General features: G+C 47.6%; 1 long non-coding RNA gene across 1 annotated transcript; it reads left to right on the top strand.

The window, feature by feature from the left end:
• Positions 1–841: 841 nt before the first annotated feature.
• On the top strand, positions 842–5,346 carry LOC145719121 (uncharacterized). Its single transcript, XR_014142194.1, has 2 exons — positions 842–1,496; positions 2,145–5,346. It is a non-coding gene; the product is annotated as an uncharacterized LOC145719121 (long non-coding RNA).
• The last annotated feature ends 226 nt before the right edge of the window (positions 5,347–5,572 follow it).

The raw sequence follows: 5,572 nt of genomic DNA, 5'->3' as shown, positions 1-5,572 counted from the left end.
CAGGCAAATATGTCCTTGTGCTCCAAGGACATATCCTCGGAGTTGGGATTCTAGAGAAAAAGAATCACTCTATTTATGTATTTATTTAAAGATTTTATTCACTTATTCATTTGACAGAGAGAGAGTGAGAGAGAGAGAGCACAAGCAGGGGGAGGGGCAGAGGGAGAGGGAGAAGCAGGCTTCCCGCCGAGCAGGGAGCCCGATGCAGGACTCGATCCCAGGACCCTGGGATCATGACCTGAGCCGAAGGCAGACGCTTAACCAACTAGGCCACCCAGGAGGCCCTATTTATTTATTTATTTATTTATTTATTTATTTAAAGATTTTATTTATTTATTTGACAGAGAGAGACACAGCGAGAGAGGGAACACAAGCAGGGGGAGTGGGAGAGGGAGAAGCAGGCTTCCCGCCTAGCAGGGAGCCCGATGTGGGGCTCGATCCCAGGACCCCGGGATCATGACCTGAGCCAAAGGCAGACGCTTAATGACTGAGCCACCCAGGCGCCCCGGCCCTATTTATTTTTTAAAAGATTTTTATTTTTGAGTAATCTCTACACCCAACGTGGGGCTCGAACTCACAACCCCAAGATCAAGAGTCACACGGTCTACCGACTGAGTCAGCCAGGCACCCCGATCACTCAAATTAAGTTGCAGAGAAAAAGATGACCTTAGGACCTGCATGATCCAGAGAATGGCTTTACCTGTATCCCTGGTGGACAGGAGGCCTCCATCCACTCCAGGGTCCCCTAGAGATGCACAAATAGATATATTATCATTTTACATATATATTATAGATAATAATAATATTATATTATCATAATTTATTATATAGTATATATTTGTATTATATTTATAACATATAATTATATTTAATAATATATAATATTGTATTTATAGATAAGTATATATAAATCTCATTAAACATTTTCATATTGATTACATATTGAAATGAAAATATTTGGGATATAATTAATATATTTGTCAAAATTAATTTTATTGGCTTCTTTCAAATTTTTTTTAGTGCTGCTTCTAGAAAATTAAAAATCACGTATGTTGCTTATATAAAATCTATACCACCCTCGAGGTAGCTTTTGTTTTTTGCAAGTGGTAGATGCACAGCAGGATCATCTCAAACAAGGGTTTTAGTCTCTGGATCCATGCCTCATTGCTCTGAAGCCTCAGAACCCAGACCCCAGGGCGGCCGCAGCTCAAGACTGGATCTGCAAAGTGTTCCCGGGTCCTCAGTGGCTTAGACGCCCCCAGCAGACGGGTCAGAAGCGACCTTCAGCCTACAGAGCTGTTCAACACCTCCTGCTCCTGGGCCTTTCCTTTCCTCGTACTGCCCACATGGAGCCTCTCTGGATTTCCTGTTAGATTCATGAGAGAAAGGGGATCAAACTGGCCTTGCTAACGCGTCTTCTCCCACAGCTCTTATTGTGGATTCCAACAGCACCCAGCCCTTGTTGGGATTCTGGACGAAGCACGGAGGAGGCCCAGGTGAGACATTCACGGAGTGAGAGGAAATCTTGCCGCCGGGGAGAGGGAGCCCTTGGGATGGGCTGAGTTTTGTTGCCCCCACATCTGTATGTGGACGTCCTCAGAATGTGGACAGAGGGCTTTTAAAAGAGGTGATTGAATTAAACTGAGGTCATGGGCTGGGCTCCCATCCAACAGGACCGGGGACCTTGTAAAAAGAGGAGATGAGAACACAGACACACACAGAGGGAAGAACAGGTAGCAGACAGCCATTTACAAGCCAAGGAGAGAGGTTTCCAAAGATGCCAACGCTGCCCGCATTTTGATCTCAGACCTGTAGTTTCTGGAATTGTGAGGAACTAAATTGCTGTTTTTCAAGGCACCTGGCCTGCAGTACTTTTCTGTGGCAGCCCCAGTGAGCCAATACAGCCCCCAAAGAGGGCCTTGCCCTGGGCCCAGTGTTTCCGCCTGCTCAGCCTGCCTGGGCTGCCGTCTTGTGACGTGAGGGCAGCCCAGGAAACTGCATGACGGGAAGCCAGTCATCCAGCTGTTCCCTCCCCGAGGCCATGGCTGGAAGCACAGGACAGGCGGGGAGACCCCCAAGCCCCGGCGCCCCCTTATGCTCCCTGTGGAGCTGCTTCAGCTAGTCGCTTCTTTCTGCTCTCTTAGCTCCTGGAGGACAAGGTCCGGTCCCCACACCTGCTGTTTACACTCTCCTGCCCTCCTGAGTTGGCAGCAAGAATACAAGGACTTGCCTTGGCTTCTCAGCAGCTGAGAGGCAGCCATTTTTGCCTTGAAAGTCACAGGCCTGGGCCCTGCAAGAACTACCAGCTATTTGTGGAACAGGCCTCACTCAGAAGAGCAGCTTACAAGGACGCCAAGGGCCAAGAGAAAGCCTAGTCGTCATCGGGGGCCTTGAAACTTTTGAAGTGACTCAGCAAAGCCGTGTACACAAAACTTTATCAATTATGCATCATGAGTAAGTCATTGAAATGCACAATGTACTAATTGAATATTACTCTAATTCATAGCGATATGGAATAATTATGAACCCCACCCCATACTTCTTCGAAATGCAGAGGCCAGCAGGATGGACTGCCCTTGAGAGGCCTTGCAGTTGGGAGAGATGCCCAGAGTCTGTTAATAGGAGGCAGTGGAGAGGTGAGGATCGCTGGGGATTCTTTCGTGCATTTCTCCATCTGTCTTTGCCCATCCTGCTCTGATGGCAGAAATCTAGATGCGGCAACCCTCATCCCTCCTCTCTGCTGGGCTCTTGCGTCAGAGGAAGGGCCAGCTCTTTGGCTCCTAACAACATGTGATGGACACCCTTCCCCAGCACTGGCCTCTGAAGGGCACGCATGGGCCTGGGACCCAGTGCCATCCTCCAGAAGGGCTTCACTTTCACCTCCAAAACGTGGGGTGCATCCAGAACAAAGAGCCTTGGGTTATCCTGACACATGCCAGGTGTCTCATTAGACTGAAAGAAAACTTTGTAAAAGAAATAAGAGTACAGAGGAATTGAGTTTTTCACAGGGAGCATTGAGATGCTTATAAATTAGATTCACTTACAGTAGCCATCCCCAAGGGGTGAGGTCGCGGGTCCCCTCTCAGTCTGCTGCTCTGGTTTTTGGTCTCGGCATATATTCAGTTTCTAATAATCATAAAAGAGACTAAGCCTGCAAACATCTCTACCCTTGAATCAGGTGCCCCACATCATGACAGTAGCTGACCCATCCATCCAGACTGCACAGAGTCCGGATGGCGCCCAAGGCATGTGACCAGCCAACAGCCCAGCTCAGCACTTGGAGTCTGGTTGCCAGACAGGCCTGCGGGCTGGAGAGAGCGACCATAGGAGGGAGAATCCAAAATGTTTCCTCTGGCAAGGGAGAGGCCCCTAGGCAGAGCAGACTGAGAAGCACAGCCTTGGCCACCAGTCTCAGCCCAGATTTCTCTGCTTTGCCTAACCTGTCTCACTCCGTGAGGTCTGCTCCTCAAGGCCAGATGGTGTCAAGCAGCTGGTATCCCTGAGAGCACAGCAAAGCATTCCTGTCTCTAAGGGGAGGATAGCTGCAGCTTTGTCCCCACAAAAAACCACAGCCAAGCACCCTGCTGTCCCTGCACCCCCACCCCACCCCCTCGTAGCAGCCACCAACTCCCCTTCCTCCCACGGTCTTGTACATTTGAGGGGGGAAGGAGGAGGGAACGAGGGAATGAACAGTCAGCATTTGCCAACCGTGAGCCAAGGGCTCTACATAAAATAATCTAGCTCAATCGTCACAAGAACTCGGGGAGATTGGTGTGCTAATCTACTGTTATAAATGAGGAAAGTAGAGCCAAGGAGAGAAGAAATAAGTCAACCAACATCATGCAGCCGGTGAACGAGACAGTCAGGATCTGAATCCTGCTTTTCTGACTTTGACGTTCAGGCTTCGGCTTTACTTCCGGTGCATCCCTGGGGGTGACAGCTAGTTCTAAGACTCCACGTCTGTTATTTTTTCTAAGATGTACTTCTGTGATCTGAGAGGCTCTTTTGCCTGGCTTTGCAATAGGTGAAGATACAGAAACATAGATATGTATGGTCCCTGGAGCATTACCCTATAAGGGGAACTGCAGGGTGCCCACACTCGGGCTCAAGAATTGTGGTTAAAACAGGTCTCGTGGCTTTGCCATCCTCCCTCTGACTAGACAGGGACCCCCCTGAGCGTGGGAAGTGTCGTCCCCCCTGCGCTGACCCTCCCCTCCAGGACTTTCCCACTGTGGCGTCTAGTACCGCTATTCCCACCACTCTTCCTTTAAAGAGTGTTGGACCAGACTCAAACAAAGTAGGGAACAGATGAGCCTTTGATTTGTTTTTATGTTTTCCTGACTGTATTTCCTATGCTGTACCTTTTATCCCAGGGGCTTCTTCATTCTGTAGCTGGAAGCCTGTACCTTCCACTCTCCTTCACCCATGTTGTCCATCCCCCTGCCCCCACTGACAACCATCAGTGTGTTCTCTGTATTTATGGGTCTGTTTCTGCTTTTTTGTTTATTTATTTGTTTGTGGTTTTTGTTTTTAGATCCCACATAGGAGTAGAATCATAGGGTATTTGTCTTTCTCTGTTTGACTTATTTAGCTTAGCATAGTACCTTCTAGGTTCATGCATGTTATCCCAATGGCGCAATCTCATTCTTTTTGATGGTCAAGTAATATTCCATTGTATATATATACCACTTCTTCTTTATCCATTCATCTATCAACCGACACTTGAGCTGCTTCCATATCTTGGCCATTGTAAACCATGCTGCAATAAGATGAGCCTTTTATTCTATGCCCTGCTGTGAAGCCTACATGGGATGTGTATGTTAGAATCATGTAAAACGTACATCACCGCTGTGGCGCATTTAATAATGTGACTCCCTGTTCTTTCAGCATAGTTTAGGAAGTTCTTGTAAGTTCAGCTGCCTAGGTACTATTTTTACATAGCCACTGGTGACATTTCTGGGTTCTGCTGGGGGTGGGTAAGAGAGGAAAGCAAGGAAAGGAAAACTGAATACTCTGAAGAGAAGTGGTCCAGAGCAACAGACCCCTTTGAAGATGTTAGAGCGATCACTGAGGGCAGAGCTTACCAAATCCCCTTCCTTTCTCCACCATCTGTATGATTTTTGTCTTTACGATAGATCGTTGAGCCATTATTTATTTAATATTTTAATTTTACCTGGTGGCCTTTTGAAAAATTTTGGCCTCATCTCAGACAATAATTTCTGTGAAATGGCGTACCAGTTAAATCTTTTTCCGAAACACCCTTAGATTAGGACATGACAATTTAAATAAGAAGTATTTGTCGGGGCGCCTGGCTGTCTCCGTTGGTGGAGTGGAAAATATAGAGAGTGAGCTTGTTGTCATCAAGAGTTTCTAAGGGAGGGGGTGGGGCTCTTCTCCTGCCCCATCCGGGGACTGGGGGCTCCTTTAAAGCCAGCTAGACATTTTCACAGACTTTAATTCCTTGTATCTTATTAGTTAATGCCCTGAAGGTCTTTCAGGAGCATGCACTGCTGTGGTCAAAATTAACTGGGGAGAGAGAGAGAGACAGAGGAGAGAGAGAGGAAGCAGCTGA

This window comes from Leptonychotes weddellii, unplaced genomic scaffold (genome assembly GCF_054177405.1).
Source record: "Leptonychotes weddellii isolate Sample4059 unplaced genomic scaffold, ASM5417740v2 HiC_scaffold_3071, whole genome shotgun sequence".
NCBI classification, from domain to species: Eukaryota; Metazoa; Chordata; class Mammalia; order Carnivora; family Phocidae; genus Leptonychotes; species Leptonychotes weddellii.
Note: the sequence above shows the minus strand (reverse complement) of the source record. Positions and strands in the feature narration are given on the sequence as shown.